The 19,474-nt window shown below is 41.3% G+C and overlaps 1 long non-coding RNA gene across 1 annotated transcript; it reads right to left on the bottom strand.

Moving 5' to 3' along the window:
* Positions 1-11,345: 11,345 nt before the first annotated feature.
* Positions 11,346-19,412, bottom strand: LOC118371443 (uncharacterized). The gene is made up of 4 exons (XR_004823002.2): positions 19,113-19,412; positions 12,566-12,619; positions 12,304-12,448; positions 11,346-11,867 (listed from the first exon to the last, which is right to left on the bottom strand). It is a non-coding gene; the product is annotated as an uncharacterized LOC118371443 (long non-coding RNA).
* Positions 19,413-19,474: the final 62 nt, after the last annotated feature.

Raw genomic sequence — 19,474 nt, 5'->3', positions numbered from 1 at the left:
CACTCAACACCCCATCTCTACAACAATTTCTACAGATTACAGTCCTGAGATAGCTAACTGGCTGAGGACAAGCCACAGTCCCCCAGAATTATGGAATTTAATATAGTGTGTGGAAAACATTGTAAATGTATAATTTATGTTTGATGCATTCCACAGGCAGCAGCCTGTATCCTCTCTAGCTTCTATTATTACCATCCTCAGATGAGCCAGACACTCTGTGGCCTTCTGATTCTGGGAACACGAGGGACAAGCCTGCTGCTTTTGCCAAGCCAATCCAAATGCTTATCACTCAAACGAGCTGGAGCATTCCAACGATTGTTACTGTTTCAAGTAGAGCTAAAAGTAGAAACCTCTAAAAGTATTGAATACAGCAATGCTGATTTGTCTGACATGTTCGTTTGTTCAAATGTTATTCAAATATTGTAAAAGAAAGAAAAAAAAAAAAAAAAAACAGTTGGCATTTAAATAGCCTCTGTCTAGTTGCTGAATACTAACACCACTCAGTTATATACAGTGGGGCAAAAAGTATTTATTTAGATGCCAATTGTGCAAGTTCTCCCACTGCCAAATACCAATACAGAGCCTGTAATTTTCAACATATGTACACTTCATATGACCAGACAAAATGAGCCAAGAAAATCCAGAAAATCACGTTGTAGAATTTTTAATGAATTTATTTGCAAATTATTGTGGAAAATAAGTGTTTGGTCAATAACAAACAGTTTAACTCAATCTTTGTTATATATCCTTTGTTGGCAATGACAGAGTTCAAATTTTCTGTCTTCACAAGGTTTTTCACACACTGTTGCTGGTATTTTGTCCCATTCCTCGAGTGCAGATCTCCTCTAGAGCAGTGATGTTTTGGGGCTGTTGCTGGGCAACACAGACTTTCAACTCCCTCCAAAGATGTTCTATGGGGTTGAGATGTGGAGACTGGCTAGGCCACCCCAGGACCTCGAAATGATTATTATCAAGCCACTCCTTCTCCCGGGCGGTGTGTTTGGGATCATTGTCATGCTGAAAGACCCAGCCACGTTTCATCTTCAATGCCCTTGCTGATCGAAGGAGGTTTTCACTCAAAATCTCACGATACATGGCCCCATTCATTCTTTCCTTTTACATGGATCAGTCGTCCTGGTCTCTTTGCAGAAAAACAGCCCCAAAGCATGATGTTTCCCCATGCTTCACAGTAGGTATGGTGTTCTTTGGATGCAACTCAGCATTCTTTGTCCTCCAAACACAACAAGTTGAGTTTTTACCAAAAGTTATATTTTGGTTTCATCTGACCATATGACATTCTCCCAATCTTCTTCTGGATCATCCAAATGCTCTCTAGTAAACTTCAGATGGGCCTGGACATGTCACCTAAAGCAGGGGGACTAGTCTGGCACTGCAGGATTTGAGTCCTGAGCGGCGTACATGTGTTACTGATGGTAGGCTTTGTTAAAAACTTTGGTCCCAGCTCTCTGCAGGTCATTCACTAGGTCCCCGTGTGGTTCTGGGATTTTTGCTCACCGTTCTTGTGATCATTTTGACCCCACGAGGTGAGATCTTGCGTGGAGCCCCAGATCGAGGAAGTACCAGTGGTCTTGTATGTCTTCCATTTCCTAATAATTGATTTCTTCAAACCAAGCTGCTTACCTATTGCAGATTCAGTCTTCCCAGCCTGGTGCAGGTCTACAATTTTGTTTCTGGTGTCCTTTGACAGCTCTTTGGTCTTGGCCATAGTGGAGTTTGGAGTGTGACTGTTTGAGGTTGTGGACAGGTGTCTTTTATACTGATAACATGTTCAAACAGGTGCCATTAATACAGGTAGGTGGAGGACAGAGGAGCCTCTTAAAGAAGAAGTTACAGGTCTGTGAGAGCCAGAAATCGTGTTTGTTTGTAGGTGACCAAATACTTATTTTCCACCATAATTTGCAAATAAATTCATTACAAATCCTACAATGTGATTTTCTGGATTTTGTTTCTCATTTTGTCTGTCATAGTTGAAGTTTACCTATGATGAACAATACAGGCCTCTCTCATCTTTTTCAGTGGGAGAAACTGCACAATTGGTGGCTGACTAAATACTTTTTGCCCCACTGTAGATAACTACAATCAGTCCAGTTTGATGCCTTACTGCTTGTTACTTACTTCCTTCCTTCAGCATACCAATACAGAGCATACTACAACATGATGTGACAGCTCGTACCACCATTTTGTTTTCAGCCAAACTCTCTTCTACCCCATCAAAGATGTTCTCTCCACACACAAAACATGATATACTTGCAAATGGTGACTTAAACCAGAACAGATGGCCTAAAGTACAACACAGTAATTCAATCTGGATAATGGAAGGCTAACCACAAACTGCTCCGTTCTCATTTCTCTGACTGAGAAACTCTCAGCTGAATTGTAATTTGGACTTTGATGCTCAACCTCTCCATCATAGTGTGTTTCTATGTTCCTCATGCATATTATAAGATGTTTAAAAGAGAAAATAGTGTATATTTACTAGACAGGCCTCACCATGTGCCCATAGAGGAGCCATTAGGGCCCAGACAAAAGGAAATGTATTGTAATTGATTGTTATCAAGATTTCCCCTTCTCAAGAAAGCATCTAGCCATTTCAGGATCACATTTGATGGTTAAAAGCACTGTGCAAAATAAGAAGCTCTTTCGGCATCACACATTCCTGCTGACATGCAGCTTACAAAACAATTACTGCACTTTGTTGCTTTGCCTCAAAACCTGACTAGCCGAGTTCCTGCTTTGGATCTTTCTTCATAAGTGTGAGCACAGTCGTTCCCCTGCCATCCATGTCCTGTGGCAATTATTGGCTGAATCTTTTGATTTTCCTTCATGGGATCTCCCATCAACAGCAGATGCATTGCACGTTCCCTAAAGATATCGACAAACTGTCAAGGCGAGCAGCTTGCTACATGAAAATGAAGCAATTAAAATAATTCTGCATTATGTTTCTGTCGAAGAGTGGCATCTGTTTGTACGAGATCAGATCTCACCATCATTCACTTAAAACAATGAGCCTCGATAATGATTGAGGTTGAAGTCGTTGTTTAATACATATCATTTAGATGTGCTATATGTACCATGCAGTGACTATACAGAATGTGTTGAGTGAGGCCATGGGAGACATGCCAAACAAATCACAGTAAGGTTTGCAGGAAGCCAAGGAGGTTGAGTGAACCATATACATCTCGTAATGACAGAACATTGCAGGGCCTGTATTTGATTCTGTTTCTGTATGTTTATGAAAAGATATCCAGTAACAGCCAGACTATTCTCTTATGAGGTCTCCTTAATTGCCCACCGAATCGGAATATAGTATTCAACTCCATTAACAGAAAGATTCCACAGTCAATAAAGAACCTCCAGCAGACTGAAACAGTTGATTTGAAGGGAAAGGCATCTGTGTCCATTTAAGGATAGTGTGGCAGTGTGTCTAAATAGGCGAAACACAGAATCTTGAAAATCCCCAACTAGCAGAAAATTGGTTTCTGTGGCTGCAATATAGCTGAGGCATTAATATTCAGCCCTTTGGAGAAATATATTAACCTGGTGGGCCACGTGCTGAAACTCTCTAACCTTTTTGTTGACAGGTTTTATGAACCTAATGCACTTTATGATGTATAGCATAATAACAGTTTATGACTGTAGGGCCTTGCTCTTAATATCGGCTGGCTGGTGTATCAGGCAAAATTATTGTAATGAGACCAAATTTCCATACAACAGCAAAATGAGTTCATTACTCTAAGTTATATTGGTGAAGTAACCAAAAGAAATTGATGCTTTTATTTGGCCGGAATGGATTTCAGACATAAATAGAATTAGGTAAACTTGCAGATAGCAAAATGTAAAATTACATTCCAGTTATCGAAAAGGTTATCACAATGCCCCCACCACTCTTTAATCACTGCTTTCAGACAGAGGTGCACTTTATGCGCTGGGATAATTCCAATTTCCTTGGCCTAAACATGCTGATTGAAATTCAGTGGCATGTCAGAATTGACAGTTGGACATTACACTGTCTGAAAACACTACAGGAATGCACTATTTCAAATCATTTTAAACTTGTCCGTTTTCTTACAGGCTTCCCTCTCAGTCAGATAGTCTTGCATATTTACGATTCAAAGACTGAGTATGCACTGCACATTGACAAGTTCCCTCTCTAAAATGCCTCAGATTACTGCATGGCTGATGAGAAGTAAGTACATTACCAGGAGACTAGTCTAGCATGGCACTGAACTTGATGTTTGGGAATATTTTGGCTCCTGTCAAGCTACAGCACAGATATGATGTACACCACAGCAAGTTATCCCAAATACATATTCCTTATGCAATTTATTCATTGCTTGCTTCACTGGCAAGGTGGAGAGGCTTGTTCCGACAGTAAAACTGAGCTACAGTTGGATTGGCAGGCGGTCTCTTCGGCCCAATAGTTCATGACTCTGTGCTTCAATACATTGAGCAGTAAAGGTACACGACAAGGGTGTCCCAGCTACCATATATCAAAGTGTGTCTTTACACCATCACCACATTAATATCCCAATACAATGATCATATACTGTGGAATAGATAGAATACCACTTTAAACTGCAGTACAGTATGTACAGAGAGTTGTTGGAACAGTTCATGTGAATGTGCTAACTAATGCAATGATAGTCAATAATTATAGGCCTGTGTAGGTACTGTAGTATATAACAAGGTGCACTGTAGTTACACTGTGCCTTTCTATATATCCAAGTGTTCATGTAATACAACAACACTTAGCCTAAAGCTGAACTGAAAGCTGCATTCCCCTGTTTATCCTATAGATTTATCAAACCCATTAGAAATTGCATTCAGTCCTTTCAAGGTTACCTTAACAACATCCTCATCTCTCACAGTAGCCTAGCTGCACTATTCAGTGGTCTGTCCATTCAGTGTGTATCCTCTTCATCAGCTGATTATACTATCTATCAGCCCCAGCTGTCACTGGCCATTTAAACCTTTGTCAAGTCCTCCATGTAATGCAACCACCTGGAACCCAGTTGATTGCTGTTTTGTAACCAACACCTCCAACATGCCTCACCCTTTCTCAAAAAAAAAAAAAAAATGCATATTATAAAACCTGAAATCTAAAAATACATAAGGTGTAGGAACGCTTTAAAATGAAACAAACATTTGGATTCAGCTCTGTTGATGAAGGAGGGGGAATACCATTTACAAGCAAATTGCCATGGAAAAAAACATTGTTTAGTTTTCTCTGTTTACAAAGTTGAAATGAAAGGAGAAAAAACATGCCAAATGCTTTTCCTCGTTGCCAAGGCACGCACAGGATGCTGGCAGCTACAAAGATTCAATTATACAAAGTGCAGAAAATAATTAGAAAAAATAATAGCACTTGAAAAAATTGCCCCTCCAGAAATTGCGTAGAACAATAAATCTGTTAATTAGCTCATTAATATTCAATTGGGGTCAGTGGACTTAATGGAACCTTTTTCATGGGCCAAAGAAATGTTTAACACTCAGTTTTCCCTCTGCCGGTTCTTATTATCAACTATGCACAGCCAGGCCTTATCAGTCCTCCAGATGGCGAGGAACAATGCAGCGCCATTATCGTCTTACAGCAGCGTGTGTGCCTTGTAACCGGTGTGTGCCTGGGACAGTGAAGTATAGATACTGAGGCGTTTAGTGTAATTGATATGTGGTATATATCGTATTGTTTAGGCATGTTTGTTTGCTCTGCTGGTATTCAAGGCGAAAGGAGAGGCGAAGATTGATTTTCACTGCAGTCGTTCCTGCTCTCTCCACAGGTCACAGATAAGTTGTCAACGAAGGGCTAGGTCCGGTGTAAAATACATCAAGGCTAAACTCTCGGCAGGGAAGGGAGCTGTCCAGTCATAGAGAACAGAACAGTCTTTAGCTTCTTGGCTTTGTTATGTTCCTTTTCAAACCATTCACAGCCAAATGAACAGGACACTTTTCAGCCTTTTTATATGTTTTATGTAGGGATAAAACTTGAAATCCAATATTCAAACTGAGTCAAACCAGGCAATGGCTACAGCTGCTTAGAACTCATAGGTACAGTACACAAGCCAATTAAACTCAATTGATAGAATTGGACTCAGTTTGGGCAGCAGTTCATACACATACTGTGCTGCACTACACCTACTGTACAAAATACTCTTAATGATCTACCATTGTTTTTCTTGTGAAGTCAATAGGTATGAAATTGATGTCATTATCCAGGAAGTAACCTTGTAGTTTTGTCGGCTTTTTGAATGGTATTCAGCGCAAAACGTAATAAAAGGCATCAGGCAGAAGTAAATTAACCCACAAACCAAAATCTAATTTGAAATATAACTGTGTTTTCAGTCATTTTGAATCGCCAAGCCCATTCAAAAGATTAAGGGACATGATACGGAAGTAAAGTGGAAGAGGGGTTACTTTCATAGGGTATAACGTTCTGTAGCCTAACAAACATGTGCTTTACCACATGGGCTCTTTCCCAGGTATGGCATCCTGTTCCTATATATATCCATACAGTGGCAACTACACATGATGGTTCTTATAAGCCAATTGATGAGTACATGAAAGTCAGCTCCCCCAAAAGTGCCTGCAGTACAGCCGGTGTATATTTCATCAGTGTATCTTATATAACCATTTCTTTTTGGTACTTGCATATTGAGCAAAAAGAGGAAAGATCCTCCATGCCGGAGCAAGAAAAAGTAATCTTTATGATCCTATCTCCAACTTCAAAAACAGGGGCTCAATCATGGAATCTTCAGTCACGCCACCAAAAACTGGAGGCGGGTAACCAATCTTTGATTAAGCTTCTCTTAGTGTCACAGAGGTTTTGTGAACTTGCCGGGACCCTGGCTTTGCTCTCACTTATTAAGCTCCTCAAAGATTCAGATTACTTCAAGCCATTTTCACTGGCATACGACTTCAGCCAGCATCTCACCAGAGAGCAGATTGAGACCAAATCACTCATACATACACACTTGGCTAGGAAATGGTAAGGTCAAAGACTATGGTAAAGCCAAGTATAATTAATGCAGACATATAGATTAAAAGCCAGGTTGTCACTGTGGGGACGTTATTAAAGCCATGATATATACAGTACATAGCTTTTGGTAGGATATCTCTCTCACAGAGAGGAAAGCAGGCCACTGAGGATTTTCATGAGCTCTAATTTTTAGAGGAATAAAATCAGCTCAAGCAATCTTATTTTACTGACAGTCAAAGGGGAAATAGTGTTTCTTGCTCAGTGTTTCGTTTTTATCAATATTTCCCACAACACATAGCTTGATTCAAAATATGAACCATGACGGTGTCATTTTCCATTAGCTTATTCCATCTCCTGTATTCATCATTACGTTTACAACTGCTAAATGTCAACCTTTGAAAGTCATCTACTCCAATCCCATGCAGCGTCTTGCCTCACTGAAAAATAAGGCGCAACATAAAAAACAAATAGAATGTGTTTCTTTCTCTGGTTGAGGTAAAGACTTTATGGATTTTTGCTGAGATAAAAGCCTGTTTACTGACACCATTCTGAGAGTACAGGAAGATTATTTCAAATCGCATTATCTTTTGAGTTGGTGTTAAAAATGTTTCTTTAGGTTCACAGGACATGAAAGATGTCTGACTGTAGGGCTGACCATGGGGGACTTCGGGAGATTTGCCTTCACAGTCTTGCCCAAGCAATTTAAAACAGAATGATATGAAACAGCACAAAAACAACAACATCAGCGTTGGAGACCATTGATAGAGCCTCTCAACAGATATCTAACAGTGGAATACAAAGCAATTGCCTTTGAAGCTGTGGAAGTCAACAGACCACAGTACTGAATTTGCTGAATCTGCAGCAGCAAACCTATGGATCTTGACAACCAGAGGTTATCCCAGATCATGTGTTTAAAGGTTGAAAGCTTCAAAGCCTAGGTGTCATGGATAATACCTACTCAGGTATCTTTAGGAGCCTCTTCTATCTCTCCCCTTCTCTCTGTCCTGGCTTAACTTCACCTCTGTCTGACAGTGGAGCTGCCATACTATCGATCCTCCCACACCCCCACCTCAGGCCCAGACGGCAGGCACAAGGGCAGCCACTAAACCTGTGGGCAAAGAGAAAGAGGAACCCCCTGCTGAATGCAATTGGGATTTGAGAAAGTGAAACACTTCTCAAGCACAAAATTCCAGCCTGGGCAGCAGAGAGGGGATTCTCTCTCCAGGCCCTGTGGATGCTCCCGATCAGGAGGTCAGTTCTATCATCACAGTCCCTCTCACCAGCCTCCCTTCCCCAGCATCCTCACTGCTGTGGAGGGACTCAGCTCTCTCATTTACCTCAAACGCTGCTGTCAACACTTTTGCTGCTGCCCTTGACTCGATGCGACTCAGGGTTCGTATCACGAGAACGCCAGGTTGGGGAAGGACGTAAGTGCAAAATGGAAGAAGGGGGATATTGGACAAGGTGTTGCAGAGAACATGCTATTGGCTGCACTAGAGGGGGAGGAAGCCTACCTTGAGATATTGTATTCTACCCTGCCTGCGGTGACCTCAATGAAACTGATAAATACAAAGTAGAAAACATTCCCTTGATATCAATGACCATGAAACATTACCTTGACAGAACAAAGTTAGTCATGATAGTCATAGCTTCATCTCCTGGTCTTGTCCATCCGTACGTTACAGAATCCATAGAAATGGAGCATACGGAGCTGAAAACATGGCTTTTGAAAGCATAAATGGACCTCTGCTCTGTGAAAACATATCAATACACATATTGAATATGGCGGTTAAAGGATGCTCTGTTGAAGGTCACCTGGAACTGAGTGTGAAAAGATAGGAAAGCCCTTTATTCATACGTTGACATGAATAGCTTAACTGTCCATACTTTCACAGTCAGTCCCAGCCAAGGTTCTAAGGAGAAGGAGTGGGATGGAGAATGGTGAAAACACTTGCATGAAATGACCGTCAAATGATAGTGGTTTCATGGATCATCTACTGCTAGCTGTTACGGTTGTCACTCCTGTACATCCTCCCCAGTGGACAGCGTATTGCCACTCTCACTAGTAAACCTACCAAACATGATTATAAACTAAATATAAACAGTTAGGACAGCCTGTCAAACCCCTTTCACTCCCCATCAAATACCACACTCAACATACCATAGATGTCATATTCAGTCTCCAGAAGAATGTAGTATGGATCCACAGACACATGACCAGGAAGCTGACTGAACTACACACAGGTCTCCGGGCTTAAAGGGGGACAACACAAGCTAAATGCAACCATTATGTGGCTTGTCAGAAACATTACTTTACCTTCAGCTTAGCTTTTGCTCACATCATATTCAATGCTGAGATTAACTGAACTTACTCTGCACAGCCTAATGTAAAGCTACACTACTGCGCCATCGACCTAGCTACAACCCAGCACCTCCTCTGTTGTTCATGAGAGGTTAAGTGCTTTCTTTTCACATCATAGGTTCAATATATGTCCCAGTTTTAATCACAGATATGAATCAAATGCTGCCTGCTCATCTAAATACCTGACATTAGACTGGTCAAAGCCCTGCTTGGTGGATATATAACCTCTAAACGTCAGAACCATGTTTGTACAGAGAGAGGGCTGAACAACAGAGCAGAACAGAGCAGAGGCTTTGGACTGGGGGAGTGCATCAGACACAGGCCAAGCCCAGAGATAAAAGCCTGGTACATCCATTCAAATGTACTCTCATTTTCAGTTCAGGTTGTTCAAGAGACAGGTCTTAGTGGTCATTTAGAAAAGCCTCCGTTCATGACGCAACAGGCATAGTGATGGGGCCAGGCAGTTCAACAGCGAGCCCCACGGATATTTACTAATGGAAGACAAGTGGTGTGTTGGGTACAACTACACAGCCATCAACCATCTGCTAAAGGGCTTCCATTGGACTGCTTTATTGAGTCATCTTGACAAGTATTACCGTTCCTTTGACAGCCCTGTGAGAACTCCTGCATGGCCTTTATCTGTACAGACCTGTGAGTCTCATTAAACAAAAACCTGAAGCAGGGAAGGTGGATGTAGGCCGTATCACCACAACAAAAGAACCGTGTTTACAAGTCCAAGACAAGAATATTACATAGACACAATGCAGCGCTAGGCTCCAGTCCTGCAGCGTTCTCCCCCTCAACACCCCACCCCCTGGGGGTGAGAAGACCTTCCTTCATGTTCAAAGATTATCAGTTAATCCAAAATGTGCAGGAACATGACACGACAGGAAAGGGACCAATATACGAGGGGGGATGGAGGGAGCTTAGGCTTTTTATTTGTTTGTTGGCTTTCATATTAATCCATTGGAACACCACACATTTTCTCCTCTTTTTTGGGCATGTGTAAATGATGTTTTAGAGCCATTAAATAGGAGATGAAATTTTCAATGGTTAGCATGCGAAAGTATTAATTGTAAAGGCCATTATTTGGTGTCCATGAGGCTGAATCAGCTTAGCCACTCCATTCCGCCATTTGCATACAAAATGCTTTATTTTGGCAATCAATGAAAGTGTTCCACTGTATGTGTAGCTTATCACATGCTTGCAGGAAATGGATTCCTTAGCCATCTCGTTAAATTCTGTTGATGCAGAACAATTTGAAACATGGCACAGGCTGCAATGACATTTAAAGATGCCTCGGCTTAATTATATTTTGCAAACATTTGGGGTGTTTGTCCTCAGGGATAAAGTGCCTCCACTACAAAGTTAACTTGTTAAGAATTCAAAAATAATCTCTCTTTTTCGCAGAGCACTAATCATTATCTCCTATTAGTAGTGGTTAAGGGCATTCAAGGTGCCATGCACACACAGGGGAGACATTCTGCTGTTTATCCGCCTAGCGACTACTTTAAATGGAGTGCTCAGATGGAGCAGAAGTGTGACGAACTGTTTCCTAATTTTCTGTGATAAAATGCTTATCACGCAGACACTACAGACCTTGTAAACTTTTGAACCCCACGGTCAGGGAGAGAGAGAGTTATTCAAAAAATAGGAGGAACCGGAACACTCCCCAAAATGCCAGCTTCCATTCTGCAGGTTCTTGCAGTGCATGGTGTAAATGCTCTCTATTATCTGATATAAAGAGATAAAAACATCTATTAGGAAACGACAAAACATGCTCTGTAATGTTTGGACCTGTTTGTCATATTTCAACAGTGGTATCTTATCTGAGACTAACACAAACACTCAAGAGTGTTTGATTACACATACAATACAGTATATCAATGTACCCGACATACTATTCAGCTGATTTGCCCTATTCCAGTACTGATAAGACAACACTAGCATATTGTTGACTGGAAATGAAACATTATGACTTCTTTAAGCTCCAACAGAAAGATGCTTTAGTAATCCCAATCATAAACATAGCTGAATATACAGTGAATCAGAATACATACAGTATGTGATTCATGTAATTACCAGAGAGAATGTATGTTGTCTCTTATGCTTTGTTTTAGTTTCTATGCTGATGCCAGACATTTTAATGTAAATGGCATCAACATCGTCTTCTTCATGAATGCGACAGCAAATAATGCATATCATTTACCAAGTGGCATCACAACAGAAAATGACCAACAGAGCTACAGTATATTACATGAGCCTACTGTATAACAGAAAGTCTAAGCTTTGAGATACTGTATTCCTTTGAGTCAGCCTATTTCAGCTGGTTGAGATGCTTTCAGGGCCACATATAGTATAACAGTATATAGGTGATAAATGAGAACAGTCTGTGGTCATCCATAACAAAGACTCTCCTCTACTCACTATGTTCAGTAGGCTCTTAGGCCAGCAGCTACACAGCTTCAGCACTCTGTGATTCACCATTTCACCAACATGGCAGAGGGAGTCCTGGAATCAGACAGACAGAGAGGATGAGTGAACATTTAGACAAAGACTGTATATTACCTGTGCTGCACTAGCCCTGAGGCCCTCCAGTACTGATAGAGGTACCTGCAGGCATGTTTCTCCAGCCAAAGTGTGGGCACACTGAGCTGTGGGCAAAACCCTGATGGAGCAGAACCAAGGTGGGTTCAATGATCTGTGTGTTTGTGTTTAGTGTGTGTGTGTGTGTGTGTGTGTGTGTGTGTGTGTGTGTGTGTGTGTGTGTGTGTGTGTGTGTGTGTGTGTGTGTGTGTGTGTGTGTGTGTGTGTGTGTGTGTGTGTGTGTGTGTGTGTGTGTGTGTGTGTGTGTGTGTGTGTGTGTGTGTGTGTGTGTGTGTGTGCACTTGCGAGAAAGGGCACACATCCAGCATAGCGCAAATAAAACTGAAATTTCACTGTGTACCTCACACAGCGCAATGCCACAGAGATGCTGAGACACCTTAAATAATATCATCTCCACCCCCGCTGGTGAAGATCAAAGTTGTATCAGGTGAACTTCAGCAGCGGCTCCACCCCGGTGGCGCGCCCCTCTGGAGCCCAGCACAGGGCTAACACAATCAAAGGGGAAGACACAGATACAGTTCACAGCTGAGTAACTCTATATGTCAAACAAAGCTAATCAATTGTTCATTCCCTCTGTGAAAAGACGATCAGCCACGGCTTACCTTTAAAATGATAGGCCAAGCGGTTGTAATTATCCTCTCTCTCTCTCTCCCTCTCTGTGAAACAAACAGAACAGAATAAAACACAGCTTGTTTTAGTTCCCCAGGATTTCATTCAAAGAAATGCAGAAAGCATGAATTACTATTTTTGTCACAGCAGATGTTACAATTGCAGCATCCAGATGTAGCCTAACAAAAATTGTTTTTAGAACGTGATATGTTGATGTGTTTTTTGTTGCTGACCTGGTTTCTTTCCCAATAATGAACGTCTATCTGAATGTGTTGATGAATAAGAAGCTAGCCTTCCCTTTGTCTTTGTTGTTAAAGTCTGGGTGGAGATGCTGTATAGTAGACTCTCATCCAGTGAGTTGGGTCCCACCACTTGTACAACTCTGCTGCAGGTCTGATTACAGTGTAAACAACTCTTGAAAGCTAACCAGCAGACACATATGCAAGCTCTGAAACAGCACAAAAGGCCTACTTCATCATCATCACCACACTTACTGTCATAGCTGGCAATGGCCACTTATGCCCATCCATAGATAACAGTTGTTCTATCTCTATGTGTCTACCAATATTTGATGTGTATTGATCTGTGTACAGGGCTCATCTGTGAAAGAGAACTTCCTGTTAAAATAAAGGTTAAATTAAATAAATGACTTCTGTATATGTTTTTGGGTGAGGTAATAAAGGTAGCATACATTTACATTTGATCCCATGGTCATTCGTTACCAGTGGATTATTCAAAGCATTGTGGCAACTGTCCTTCTTGTGATGCTAATAAATAAAGTCTGACAACAGCAGCACTAGAGCCACTCAAGGACTGTCCGAGCTGTATGGCACAGCATCCCCCTTCGACTCCATTAATCCACCTCATTCACTTTTCACAACTGTCTTTGTTCTATGAATATAAAGGCCTGATATTTGTAACCGTGTGTCCTTCATGACACTCAAAGCCAGGTTCATCCCCATCAATTTCAAATCAAAAATTAAACCTTCTCCTTATATAGGAGTGCATTGATTTAATATTTCGCCACCACTGAAAAACCCCTGCTCCTACACTCAACTTGCAATTTGGAAATAAATTGACTGATTTAGACAGAGGCAGAGAGAGGGGGAGGGAAAACAACTTGACGTAAACCTGGGCCTGCTACGCGCTACCACTGAGTAAGGTGACATTGCACACCAAATCACTTGCATGAATATAGAGAAAGAAAACAATTTCCATTTCTGAAAGCAATTTTGTTTGGCGAAGGTGTGTTGATTGTAATGTGAATCTATTGCTCACAAGACATAGAGGAGCATGAACATTTCATAAGAGTCGGTGTTACATTTTGCTGTTAATATAACAATAAGAGAACCCAGGACTTTCATCTAAGGAATAAGAAAAACTTGTTTTTCCAAGTACATATAGAAGGGCAAGCACGGAAGCCTCCCTCTGTTGTGCTTTGTACGCTGCTGAGAGGGAGCAGAGATTGCCTGACTTTTGCTGCAGCGGGTCTATTGTATTTTAATTGAGCCTAATGAAGAATAATTAAGTAATTAAAGACTGGATAAGAGAGAGGTGCCGTAAACAGATAAAGGCAGAGTGCCTAGTATTACCAATGTGCCGCACTGCAGTGTGAATTGGCCATACTCTCACACATACCTCCTGCATGGCATCGTCCAAACTAGAGGCAAATTACCAAAACCACTGTCCAAAATGTACCCACAGACCTTAGTATTTCATTCCTCATAACGGCTTTTCCATGTGTCTGTGAGCATGCATGTGGTCGAATTCAAAATGTAATATTTCCCAGTTGGATTTTGGAAATGGGAGTACACTGTGATATTTTCACCACTCTGACATTAGCAGGTTTTATGTTTTGAGTAATTGCACAGCGTGATGTGTACTTATGGGTTTGAGAACCATCAAAGTTTTATTTTAACAACACTGCAATTATGGGAAATATGGAAATACATTTTGAGCCAATTCACAGTTGAGTTGACTCGAATAATAGGAAAATAAAAGTGAAATGGGGGGAGGGTGACAGTGGTCAAATTAAACTCTATTTTCTTTAAAATACCCACAATTTAATGCCAAGAATCACAATGAACAAAATCCCTAATACCCAGATATTGTTAAATGCTATGGCACATCCACAGTACTTTGACGTAAGTGTGTGTGTGGTGCCAAAAACTCTCAGCATATCGTTCGCTATCTGCCATATTAACCATCTGTAATCTCTGTTCAAATCATATGCTGGTTGGCACTGATCATCTACACATAATCCATTCCTACAGGAGAGGGTACACAAACGCATATTTGTTTCCCAGGATTAAAAGATTATGGTGGGTGCATGGCAAATAATGTACACTGGTGGCAGTTTTCACTTCTATTTTTCCTACTTTATTGAGGAAAATAAGAACAATCCGAAATGTCTTTATTGATACTGTCGCAAAGCTAACTAAAAATCAGCATTCCACAAGAGAGGATGGCTTTCACTTCAGCAGTAATAAATTCATGAACTTCTTTGAGGAAAAGATCATGATCATTACAAAGCAAATTACAGACTCCTCTTTAAATCTGCGTATTCCTCCAAAACTCAGTTGTCCTGAGTCTGCACAACTCTGCCAGGACCTAGGATCAAGAGAGACACTCAAATGTTTTAGTACTATATCTCTTGACACAATGATGAAAATAATCATGGCCTCTAAACCTTCAAGCTGCATACTGGACCCGATTCCAAATAAACTACTGAAAGAGCTGCTTCCTGTGCTATGTTGAACATAATAAACGGCTCTCTATCCACTGGATGTGTACCAAACTCACTAAAAGTGGCAGTAATAAAGCCTCTCTTGAAAAAGCCAAACCTTGACCCAGAAAATATAAAAAAGTATCGGCCTATATCGAATCTTCCATTCCTCTCAAAAAAAAATTAAAAAGCTGTTGCGCAGCAACTCACTGGCTTCCTGAAGACAAACAATGTTTACAAAATGCTTTAGTCTAGTTTTAGACCCCATCATAGCACTAAGACTGCACTTGTGAAGGTGGTAAATTACCTTTTAATGGCATCAGACCGAGGCTCTGCATCTGTCCTCGTGCTCCTAGACCTTAGTGCTGCTTTTGATACCATTGATCACCACATTCTTTTGGAGAGATTGGAAACCCAAATTGTTCTACACGGACAAGTTCTGGCCTGGTTTAGATCTTATCTGTCGGAAAGATATCAGTTTGTTTCTGTGAATGGTTTGTCCTCTCAACTGTAAATGTCAGTGTTCCTCAAGGTTCTGTTTTAGGACCACTATTGTTTTCACTATATATTTTACCTCTTGGGGATGTCATTCGAAAACATAATGTTAACTTTCACTGCTATGCGGATGACACACAGCTGTACATTTCAATGAAACATGGTGAAGCCCCAAAAATGCCCCTGTTCGAAGCCTGTGTTTCAGACATAAGGAAGTGGATGGCTGCAAACTTTCTACTTTTAAACTCGGACAAAACAGAGATGCTTGTTTTAGGTCCCAAGAAACAAAGAGATCTTCTGTTGAATCTGACAATTCATCTTGATGGTTTTACAGTCGTCTCAAATAAAACTGTGAAGGTGTTACTCTGGACCCTAATCTCTCTTTTGACAAACATATCAAGACTGTTTCAAGGACAGCTTTTTTCCCATCTATGTAACATTGCAAAAATCAGAAACTTTCTGTCCAAAAATGATGCAGAAAAATGAATCCCTGCTTTTGTTACTTATAGGTTAGACTACTGCAATGCGTTACTTTCCAGCTACCTGGATAAAGCACTAAATAAACTTCAGTTAGTGCTAAATACGGCTGCTAGAATCCTGACTAGAACCCAAAAATTTGATCATATTACTCCAGTGCTAGCCTCCCTATACTGGCTTCCTGTTAAGGCAAGGGCTCATTTCAAGGTTTTACTGCTAATCTACAAAGCATTACATGGGCTTGCTCCTACTTATCTCTCTGATTTGGTCCTGCCGTACATACCTACACGTATGCTACGGTCACAAGACGCAGGCCTCCTAATTGTCCCTGGAATTTCCAAGCAAACACCTGGAGGCAGGGCTTTCTCCTATAGAGCTCCATTTTTATGGAATGGTCTGCCTACCCATGTGAGAGTCGTAGACTCGGTCTCAACCTTTAAGTCTTTACTGAAGACTCATCTCTTCAGTGGGTCATATGATTGAGTGTTGTCTGGCCCAGGGGTGTGAAGGTGAACGGAAAGGCTCTGGAGCAACGAACCGCCCTTGCTGTGCCTGGCCGGTTCCCCTCTCTCCACTGGGATTCTCTGCCTCTAACCCTATTACAGGGGTTGAGTCACTTACTGGCTTACTGGTGCTTTTTCATGCAGTCCCTAGGAGGGGTGCGTCACTTGAGTGGGTTGAGTCACTGATGTGATCTTCCTGTCTGGGTTGGCTCCTTGCTGTCCCCAGTCCACCTAGCCGTGCTGCTGCTCCTGTTTCAACTGTTCTGCCTGCGGCTATGGAACCCTGACCTGTTCACCGGACGTGCTACCTGTCCCAGACCTGCTGTTTTCAACTCTTTAGAGACAGCAGGAGCGGTAGAGATACTCTTAATGATCGGCTATGAAAAGCCAACTGACATTTACTCCTGAGGTGCTGACTTGCTGCACCCTCGACAACTACTGTGATTATTATTATTTGACCATGCTGGTAATTTATGAACATTAGAACATCTTGGCCATGTTCTGTTATAATCTCCACCCGGTACAGCCAGAAGAGGACTGGCCACCCCTCATAGCCTGGTTCCTCTCTAGGTTTCTTCCTAGGTTTTGGCCTTTCTATGAAGTTATTCCTAGCCACCGTGCTTCTACACCTGCATTGCTTGCTGTTTGGGGTTTTAGGCTGGGTTTCTGTACAGCACTTTGAGATATCAGGTGATGTAGGAAGGGCTTTATAAATACATTTGATTTGATTTGATTCACTTAATTTAATTTCAACACGAATATTGGTAAGATCTATAAGATCTATAAAGGTTTGACTTTAACGGCACATTGGAAAATTATAATATCTTGAATAAAGCTAAGCAAAAGATGTCTGTGAGAGCTCCTGTACATTGATTCCATGCTGGCCATGCAGTTCACACTAACGGGGACATGATCTGAGTGTTTTATGTTTATAATCTAAGCGTGAAGTTCAAGGATTACTTTGTGTTCCCAAACCACATTGCAGGAGGTATTTTGATGCGGCCTGCCTGAGATCAATGACAGACTGCTGTGAGAGACAGGGTGGCAACCTTCAGAGTGATATTACAGCAATTGTTTTCTTTCTTTGCATGCCTTCTCAAAATGTAACCTTTCAGGGAAAATGTAATTGCTTTAATAAATCTATGTACAGACCTCATGTGGCTAAACTATACATTCACACTCATAAAACAAAGTGAGTGGGCCCTAACCAAGGTCTATTGGACACTAGCTTTAGTGGACTAAACTCTGCTAGCTTCGCCTACGCAGGTCACAAAACTATCACATAAAATAAATCATTCTGGGCAATTATAATTGCACAATGAAAACAATTACTGTAGGCCAACTTTGGTAATGAGATTAGACTAACATTGTCTCAGGGAGACCTTTGTCAATATTCCTGAAGGACTGACACTGTAGGCCTATGTGAAATATCAACTACTGTATATGGAACAATATCTGTAAAGTTTAGAGTAGGGTAAGTATTTTGTTGGGTGACTTGTCATAAATATTTACAATCTGGCCTACTGCTCTTAATTCGGAATATAATAGGCCGCTCGACCGTCCTCCCTGTACCGCCTAGCCTATGCCATGGTAAATGGAATTTACAGGCCTAACAGAAACCGCCATCTTTATACTCAGGGTTACTGACCCCGCTCTTGATTACAAATGCCAATAGCTGAGACGGTCAGTGCTATCTGGGATCTGTGTTACGTTCCTACCCTAAACCATAACCCAGCTCGCCTGGATATTTCCAGTCCTCGGGGGCCTGATTGGGGTTACACTTTTCCCCCATCTCTAGCAAACACACCTAATTTAAACTAATTGCATTTTTAACTGAAGATCATGATTAGTTGATTATGGAATCGAGTGTTAGCTGGGGTTGGGGCAAAAGTGTGACACCAATCAGGCCCCCGAGGACTGGAGTTGCCCAGGCCTGGCTGGCCTAACCATTTCAAATGTAAACTTCAATGGGATACCTGAGACAGGCAAGGGCTGTGGTCAAAACTGCAAAGGTTTCGACATACAGGTTGTTTTATCATACTGAAGGGATTCAAAAAGTATTACACTAAAGGGCAAGGGGAAAAAATTGCATTGCCCAATTGAGTCTAAAAACAGACATTATAATGAGCCTGTCCTCCTATTGCTCAACCCACATTGATCAGCCTACATTATAATTAGACTACATATCAAGATAATTAAGGATGGTTTTATACATTTCAAATGGCCTCCTGTGGGTTCATGGAGCAATCACGTTTCGAATACAAATCAAAACATCATGTGATTGGTAAATTAGTTGCATAAATCTGACCAATTGTATTTGCTCCTCAATTCGTGGCTCACCTTGGTTGAAGAGCGAGGTAGCGGCAGCGGTCCTTTCCAATAGCTAAACCTGCACTGCCATCTGATGGAAATCTTGAGAATTACACGGTAGGGCCTACTTTGTTGGACCGCGGATGATGACTCTCGTGGATGAGACTGCAAGCAAGGAATTGCTAGATAGAATAAAGTATTTGTCAAATGAACGACCAAAGTATATATTATTAGCATTTTAGCTAACCCTTTTCCTAATCTTAATCTGCTGCGTAAATTATCCTAACCTGCCACGAAATGTAAAATCTTACGTTAATTTGACAAAACCCTTCTAGCCATGACTAGAGTAAACTGTAAAATACACCAATCACAAAGCCAAAACAAAAATAGGT

This window comes from Oncorhynchus keta, chromosome 14, assembly GCF_023373465.1.
Source record: "Oncorhynchus keta strain PuntledgeMale-10-30-2019 chromosome 14, Oket_V2, whole genome shotgun sequence".
Classification (NCBI taxonomy): Eukaryota; Metazoa; Chordata; class Actinopteri; order Salmoniformes; family Salmonidae; genus Oncorhynchus; species Oncorhynchus keta.
Note: the sequence above shows the minus strand (reverse complement) of the source record. Positions and strands in the feature narration are given on the sequence as shown.